We start from the raw sequence: 9,694 nt of genomic DNA, 5'->3' as shown, positions 1-9,694 counted from the left end.
TGACAGTTAGTTCAACATTTTCTGAACTAGTTAATTGAACTCCTGTCTAAAATGGCTGGAACCTTATCAGGCCTTTGGCCAGGCAGGCATTAGAACTACTGTGTTCTACCATATCCCCATCACATGGATCTGTTGCCAAACCAATTCATTTTTCAAGATGTTTCAAGATCCTGATTGGATATATATCAAAGTAACATGAGAGTGACAATAAAGTCAGACCAGAGGCAATGTGATAGAAATGTCAGTGAAAAACAAAATGTCTCATAATCACATGCTCCGGTCTTTGAAGTCATCAGATCTCAAACTAGTTAAAATCTTGAAATGGTAGAAAGTCCATCATGTTTGGAGAATATTATATTTTCTTTGTTATGAACTATGTTCATCCCTCCTGGCAGACTTCCACACATGCTAAGGATACATGCTGTAGTGGAGCCTCATGGTGGAGCAACGTTGACAAGAAAATGTGTTGATTCTCCCTCTCATTTGTGACCAAATATAGCACAAAATACCCCCAGTTAAATGTCCTGTTTGAACCCAGTACAAAAAGGGAGGGCTGTGGAGGAATTGTACTGTAACTATGTAACACAGGGCTTACCAGAAGCTTAAGTGGAATAAACTGACTCCAGCAAAACATCTTTTTGGCTACAGGCTTAATGTATTTTGTGCTGCTTTAAGGATCACAGACATTTTTTGACTCGACAGAAAAGAGGTGCTTCTGCTATTGACCTTTGTCACAACTGGCATTGTGATGTCCAAGAAGGGAAAAGCACCAGTGTGAGGAACAACATACATGCAAATCCAATTTCATTTAGGTTTGCCAGGAAGGGACGACAGTGAAACAGCATGCATTGTACAGTACACTGGAACCACACACCTGAATAGAAAACAGCCAGGACTGTAAGCATTAGTGATTATATCTATGACACTTAATGTCTTCCATAAAAATAGCATGATGACAGCAGCTTACCTTCCACAATGTTTCTAACTACCTTCGACAACACTGCTGAAGAACGTTATGGTGTCCTGATGTGTAATACATCAGAGCAGTTGTACACATATGACTATGTGTAAACAATATTTTTCTGGCCTGTGTGTGTGTGTGTGTGTGTGTGTTAACCTCCCTGGCCCAGCATTGTGGTGTGTGCTGCAGCATACTGGGCACAGAGCACAGAGCTAACCGCTCTGGTCCTTTCAAATGTAAACCTGTCAGTCACTGGATTCCCTCAGTCCCCTCCACCTTAACACAACAGCCACAGTGTTGGACTGGGAACCTCTCCACAGACCCGCGGCTCCCATGAGCACCCGGCACGTTGCCTCTTTCTCTCCTCAGCCCATTTCTTTGGGTTGGAAAAGAAGTTAACTCATCCTTGTTTGCAGAGCTTGAACACAGGAGTGTAGATTTGTTTTTTGCATGTGTTATTCAAAGGCCCAGGAGCAGTGGCAAATGAAACTCAGAAAAAAAATGGTTGGACTTTGTAGCACTAGCCATACAAAAGCCTGCAAAGACGATCAATGCACAGCTCAGGATAAATTGATGCTAGCTATTCACACTAGAACCTGTCAGTCAGTGGATTCCCTCAGCCCCCTCAACCTTCAGAAAAACGGCTAGAAATTCCGTGTAATAAACCTCGAAACTCAAGCTCCCATGAGCACCCAGCTCAGCCTCTCGCCAGTTTCTTGGGACTACACATGTTGTATATTGGATTTAAGCAACAATTCTCAGACACTGGGGAGTAAACGATTAAATTAAATGTAGCAATCCTCCTGGTAAATGAATCAGATAACTGTGATATCTTAGAAAGCTTCTGTTATGTTATTCTGCTGAAAAGCTGTTCACTTTCCTCAAGGTTTTCAAAGTGCTAATCTGTAAAATGGAGATTTTAAACTGCAAGTCTGTACAGAGCCTTCAAAGTCTCAAAAGACTGTGCTTCTTTTTTTCATCTTTAGTTCAGTTGAGCATGTTATTCTCATGTTGAAAATTAACTCTAAAATGGTGTTTCTGTCTCATCTTGTTTCCCTGATCAGACGCAGACAGACTCCTCAGCACTTTGACTAGGCTCCGTCCTGCTGCTGCATTCCAGACACAAAGAATGAGCCATTTTCACAGCATGTTTTTTAGCACAGGTGTAATAGAAATGAAGAGCTGTGGTAAATCTTGGTGCTCCTGTTCTCAAGCATTGCTATAGCACACACGTAATCACTGGAACTGATTAATGCACTTGATGTAATGGATAACTATAATAATTATTAGTTCTACCAATGCTTTTCCCTAGAAAAGCATAGCTTTACCGCCGCTGGTCATCCATGAACACTTACATGCTTTGTAAAACATGTTCTCTGGTTTTCGGAGGAGCGTTAATGAAGTAGAATGAAAGTAGCCTCAAGGAAAAAAAAAGGAAACTCGAGTAAGGAATCATATTAACTGATAATAGACACCTAAAGGGATAGTTCAATGAAAAATGAAAAGTCACTCTTCTACTCACCACTATGCTGACGGAGGGGTGGGTGAAGTGATTCGATCCACAAAACACTTCTGGAGTTTAAGGGGTAAACTTTGTTGCAGCCTAATCCGATACAATTGAAGTCAATGGTGATCTCTTCTTCAGACGTAATAAAAAATAAAAAAATAACATAACATCTCCATTCTGCTCATGTGGTGACACCCAAGTGTCACCAAGCCCTGACATTCATATTGGACTCGAAACAAGGTCATTTATTAGCCACTGGAAGTTGTGATGCTAGCGGACGTAGCAGTCTGTGAACACACCTCATAGGAAGAAGACATTTAGGCTTAAAGCTTGGTGTAAATGACGTTGTTTCGGGTCGATCATGAATGTCTGGGCTTTAATTTGTTTCAAAAATGATTATATAAAAAGAACATATATAGTCGTTGTCTGGACATAATTTGAAAAACTTTAAAGCACAGCGTCTCATTTTAGTAGTTCAGCCTTCACAGATATCAATAACATGTCATGAATGTGATCCCCGGGCCGAGTCCTGCTACTTGTTTCGGGTCGTGAACCACGAGAACTGTTTCCTGGATGTGTCATGATCAATATTCTCATCTGAACAAGTTTATTATAATTACTAACACGAAAAAAAAAACATGTGTCTAATGTAACCCAGTAAGGAGTGCAAAAATAAATATCAAATGTGTCATGCAACAAGTTACTTTTAAACATATAGTAAGTGGTTATGTATCTCACAGTATACATGTTAGGTATGTGCATCTCAAAACACGCCAACAATGTGATATATTACAGATACATAAGAAGCATCTACTAATACGATGCAGTGTGATTCAATATCATTCCCCTCAACTAAAAACAGCAATACAATCCATTCCAACAGAGTATGATGGTGGATTCAAACCTGTCTCTATTTCCTTTTTTCTGTCTACACTGCAATAGCGTCACATTCAAAAACTGTTGCATATGTAATATTAAGGACTCAGGATTAATAATGAAGCACAGAGCGAGTTGCAGTAACTACCTCCAGCAGATGGATGTGCTTAACATTCTCAGCAGGTAGGTTCACTCAGCAGTGGGCTCAAAGCAGTGCTGCTGTTTCATATTCAATTATTGGTCACAAATTCCATATTAAATAAACAAATGACATTTTACTGATGCAAACATATTCATAAGGACCCAGAGCTTCCAGAGTTCACCACAAATTGTATCTGCTTTGATCGCCTCTTTTAACAATATACACAGCATGTTTGTATTCATGTATTCCATTGGTTATGGAGGATAAACTGGATAAATATAACTGCACAATGTGAGTTTAAAGATTCACAGCAACACAATCCATTCCAACAGAGTATAATGGTGGACTCAAACCAGTCTCTATTTCCTATTTGACACTTTCAATGTTTTAGTTAGTTACCACTAACTAAAGTCCAACTTGTTATATCTACCATCAATAAATTTAGAATACCTATCGGTCAGAAAACAGGAAGGTCTATACCGTAGCCTGGACATCAATCTTGGAGCCCATCGGCTAATGTCTGACAACAAATCTGCCTCTTGGGGCAATAGCCAATATTTTGGGGCTTAAGATGTAGGCTCTGTCCTCCATTCGCCGTACACTGTTTACAGTCCTGCTAGTTTCTTTTATCACATGAATCGAATGTTTCTCCACACAAACAGCGATACCTTTTCTGGGTGTTTTAGGTACGGACAACATTTTGGCTAATTGCTATTCACAGCTATCTGTACATAAGTGCAGATAAATTTTAAAAAACTGATAACCAATGCATTTCTGCCAATGTGTTGCCTCTTTTCTCTCCACATATACTGTTTACCTGCAGTCATTTGACAAGATCTGGTCCCTCGTCTACAGATTCAGCATATTCACATGCAGAATCTGTTTAGAGACAATACCTGGTTCCTATCACTTGAAGGTTCCTATCACTATCATGGAGCTAAAGCAGAGGGCAATTTGATTGGTACAATGGATCCAATTAAGTTGCAATTAGATCAATGTCCACTTCTCTGGGAGCGCCAGCAGCCCCGATCTGGGCTGACGGGTTGAACCAGAACAATTTCACCTTTACCTCTCAGTTTCACCACAGCCAGCAGGGATCGAGCATCATGGGAAAGTCTCCTCTAAACCAATATAAGCTGCTCTGGTCCTTCATTCCATCAGGCATTATGGATGAAACACAGGCTGAGCAGTCAGCAAGGTTTACTTTGATGGGTGATGCAGTTGTTCACTCCCATACTGCTTTGAAATACTGTGGAAAGAAGTTGATATTATTTATTTCCCATGCAGAATGACTAAGACTAGAGGGTGGATTCTCATTAGAGATTCTCACAGAACTGTGCACCTTTTCTCCCCGCAGAATATGAAGCATTGTGAATTCTACAAATGCTGCACGCTTATTTTACTCCCCATGGTAAAACTTCTCTCGACACAAAATTGCTGAGTAATAAATGTAGTGGCGGATCCTGTCTTGTAGTTTTTTAGGCTACCACTGTGGATTGTTTTTCTTCATACACCTTCTGTTTTCAATAGTCATAACTAACTTGAATCCTTACTGAAGTATCTCCACACCTTTTTGATGGATTTACCTTGACATTTTACAAAGACATTGTTGGTTGGTTGTATAAAAAGTCCTTCCTTAGACACTATAGCCACGTTCAGAGTGTGATTTAGTAAAAGGGAAACTTTGTTTTGACTCATTTGGTTGCTAGGAAACTGTAGCACTTTCCAATCTAAATTAATTAACAGCATAAAGAGGAGATTACTGTAGCATCACAAACTGTAAATTGATTTCCAAAAATAATTTTTTCGGGAGCCACACAATCCATCAAACCTTACCGCCAATCATTTGCACATATAGGTATGTAAATGCATACTTAGAGAAATTATTGTATGTTTCACACCAAGTACTAGTAGTTATTATCCAGTAGAATGAGTTGAATACTACAGTTGTACTAACCTACTTAACCTTACTTGATGATTTATTCATGTAATTGGCATAATGTTTTTTTTTCAAACTTGAGGTGTGCAGTCATATTTTGGGAAAAGTAAACCTTTTTTAAAGGTCATATACGATACACCTAGCCAGTACTTGACGCAATAGCATCAGACCCTTGTATCAAAACAAATGCTTCGTCAGTCACACTTCTGACTGACGATTAGTGTATCCTGCAAATGTTGTGAAGAACATGTGAAAGTGGCCCAATGTGTACAAGAGAGCCAGCAAAAACACAATCCAGTAAGGAGTCGTGCAAACGAGTGTGTCTATAATGTTTGTGTGACAAAAAAATAAATAAAAGTGTCCGTAAACCTGAATGTCATGTTGACATCACTACTGATCTGAGGTAGAGCCAATCAATATATGTGGATGCTGCAGTCATTTGACCTGGGAGAGAAGCTGATTGAACCGTTTCACACTTAATACAACAGTCAGATATTAGTGGGTGTTAGTGTGTTTTTTAGCCCAGTGTAACTACATTATGTGGTTTTCACTGTGTAGTAAATTCTGGATGGTTTGTTTCAAATGAACACTACACACACACACACACTCACACACACAGTGGCAGTGTGACCTCATTCTATGTTGACACCACGACTCCAGCATATCGTTACATTTAGAGGTGTTTGTTGATATATTCATGTTCTGGTAGGTATGTACATAACCTTTAATAAATCAATCTCTCTGTAAGATCCATTTTGTGTCGTATGATTAAGTGTTGCATAAATCTTCACTCCAGTCATTGATGCATACTTCTGGACACACAGGGATAATGTTAAGTTTGGAGTAAAGAGCAGCTGATGTGGCAGTCATCAGAATACTACTGACTTTGGTGATCCACTCACTTTTCACCGAGCATTATCATCAGGTCAAAATGTATTAGTGTGTTCAAATGAAATCGCATACCTGCAAAACTAATGATATTCTCACCAGCCTTAGCTGTACTTTGTCTGATTTGTAAATATCAGCTTGCAAACATGAGGCCATAGTTTATATTATACTGTTCCTGCCTAAAATGAGCATTTGAATCTGTCAGGGTGAGCATGTTAGCAGGTTGTACTTGAAGCACAGAGCTGTTAGCATGGCTGTTCACTCCCCTGAGCACTCTTTGAAAACTTTCACTTGTTTTTTTTCACGTTTCTCTTTGACCCTTCCTCTAATTGTCATTCACCTCCTTGCTTCTGACCTCATCGATTCTCCTGTCTTCATTTTTCATTTCTACTTTCCTCTGCTACATTTGTCTTGGCTTTCTCCTCAGCTCACCCTGCCTTATTATGTGAATGTATTGAAAGCATGTAGGAGAAGCTGCCTCTGTGTATGAATAAGACATGAAGCATGTGTCCCTCTCTCTCTCTGTCTGTTTCTCTCATGTTCTTCCTTATGTCTGTCACAACTTTGCTCTCTCTCTCAGTTGCCCTTTCCATTTTTTCCCCCGTTACCCTTCCACCGTATCTCTCTAAACCATCTCTCTTTTTCTATCTCTCCCTCCCGACTCCAGATGAGTTCATTGCCTCCCTAGGAGACTCACCACCCACACACAGTTCTCTCTGATTGAACTCTGAAGCCTCAGAACTTCGGCATTAAGATTCAATTTGTTCTGACCTGAGTGAGGGGCGTGTACGCCATCATCGTGTCATTTTATTAAGGGAACAGGATGATTTCATCATGGCAGGAGAGACGGATCGGATCCTGAACGTAATCATCCTAATGCCCCCCAGCAGAGAGCAGAGAGTATCAAACAAGATACGGGGTTATGGTAATGGGGTGGAAGGCTGATTGAGATTTCAGTAAATTAATTAGGCCCCGGGAGAGGGCTGGGGCCGTGGCGGTGCGATGGATTGCGAGTTTGAGAAAGATAGAATGGTGGGTTTGAAGTTGAGGATTGGGTTAATGCACAGACAGAAAAAGACAGAAACAGAGAAGGCGAAAGAAGAGAAAGGAGGGCTGAGATGAGGCAAAGAGTGTAAAGTACGGATGGGAGGGGGGGGGGTAGGACAGCAGGATAGGGTGAGGGTTTTGACGTGGTTACAAATTGGAGTTGGAGAGGTAAAACAGTCATTTGATAGCGGGTGAAACCACGTTCAAAACAGGGCAAGACATACAAATAAAAAAGGGCTTGGTTGAAGGAACTTTTTTACTTCCAAAGCCTGAGCAAAGTGAATGCATAAAAAAGGAGAGAAGGAGCCAAGCATTTGAATTTGAAAAGACCTTAATTATAAAACACAGCTTTTAAAAATAAGTATTACTGTGCCTTTCCTATCCATGGTCCATAGCACAGCACTTTCTAGACTAAGAAGGATATGAAAATGGAAGTGTGTCGTGGTGTGTAAGAGACCACAGAGAAGAAACAGGAAGAGATGCAGACAGACAAGGGAGTGTTAAGTTCAAACCACAGCGTTCAACGGGGAGGGGTGGGGGGGGAGCAGAATAGCTTCTGGTCTCCGTGTAAATGTCAAGCTCTCACTTCCCCATAATGACCCCTGAATCACCAACAAGTCAGTCTAGAGCAAGAGGAACAGCCTGCTGACTCCATTATCCACGGGCAGGTTAGCCTGAGGCGCTGGCAGGCTCAAGACCCAAACGCGGTGTAGTCAGAGGATTAAAATCACATCATAAAGGTGTCCTGGAGGAGACAGGACAGGGTTCATCGCTAAATCCTCTGCCTCTCTGAAGACCCTGCCATGAAAAGTCAGAGTAGACGTTAGAATCCCACCATCAGGTGGAACTGTTTGAGTTTTTAGGTCCAATGCCAGTCTATAGTCATTTCCTTCTGGCAACAACTGTATGATTAGAAATGGTGGTTACGCAATGCATGTTTAAGGTGAGGAAAATAACTTTAATGGAGATTTATTCCAGTTCCTGATTTGGATTAAGGTTCAAACTTGAAAAGTGATCTAACGTTCAGGAAACGATTTACTGTCCATTGCTGCAGCTCCTCTTTTCAGCCTCTGTCTGAAACGCTTTAGTTTGAGCTCCTGTCTCTTTCAGGTCCACCTGTGAAGAAGCCCAGTCTGCTGTGATTAGCCAGCTGATCCACTTTGTTGTGATTGGTCACCCGCTTCCAGCACACTCTCACTTTACCTGGCTTCATTCGGGGGGGCATGCAAGACAAGCAGCTAGGCATGCATGATGTAAAAGCCTCAGGCTTTGCATCGTGATGCCACATGACATCACATGTGTTAGGTTGGAGGTTGAGGGTGCCAGTGAGTTTAGTGTAGATCTGTGGTGCATTTTAATCCAAATACAGGAGGACAAACTCAACAACAGCAACTGAGTTTAAATGTTTGAATACCAAGGTTTAGGACAACTATCATCCTCGGGCACTACAAACTGGATTTGGTGATTTGATCTTTTGTGACTCTGACTACGAGGTGTGATAACAACAATGAAATCCAACCTGACATTCTTTAAAATGCGTGTGATGTCCTCTTTCACTTGTAATTCAGATATTTGTAGAATCCCTCTAAACCATCCCTGTCCTTGGGTCTTTGGCATGTTTGACTTCTCTTTGCTCTTGTGCCCAAAACAATAGGAGGTTGTAACATGAGCTAAGCATCTGGCTTTGCAGTCATGACTGAGGAAGTGTATTAGTACCAGTCAAGATGATGGATAATTAGCATCAATTGAGTCTACAAAATTGGATTGTCACACAAGTTTATGTCCTGCTCAAGTAACTTTGACATGACTTGGTGACTTTGCTTTTACTGGACGTTTAAGAGACAGGACAGAGTGCAGCAGCAGTAAATCTCACACACTCCAGAAGGGGTGTACTAGGGAACTCACAGCAGCCAATTGCACTTTAGATCAGTAGCTTTTGCCCCATTGTGGTTAAAATTTCGCTGTCAGCAGGACTTCCTGACCTGTCCCAGGGCACTTTCATCTTTGCAAATAGTGTTTCTACCTCTGGGCAATATTTCAAGACTAAGACATAATAACTGTAGACTGCAGCTCCAGAAAATCAAACAGCAGTCATCAAACAGCAGTTAGTGCAGAGGGAGATATACTAAATCCTTTATTTCGTGTGTTAAATATCAAATTTTTCCCTTTTAACAGACTCTCAAGAGGTTTTGTCAAAGTGACAAAGAACACGAATCACATAATACAATCCTTTAAATGGCACAGACCCCACTGTGATGATTTAAATAAATCAACTAAATTATTGTTTCTTCTTTAAAAATCTGTACATTTTTGAGACATCATTGAATCCATTGT

The sequence above is a fragment of the Hippoglossus stenolepis genome, chromosome 7 (assembly GCF_022539355.2).
Source record: "Hippoglossus stenolepis isolate QCI-W04-F060 chromosome 7, HSTE1.2, whole genome shotgun sequence".
NCBI classification, from domain to species: Eukaryota; Metazoa; Chordata; class Actinopteri; order Pleuronectiformes; family Pleuronectidae; genus Hippoglossus; species Hippoglossus stenolepis.
The sequence above is the reverse complement of the archived record's forward strand: the minus strand, read 5'-3'. Positions refer to the sequence as shown.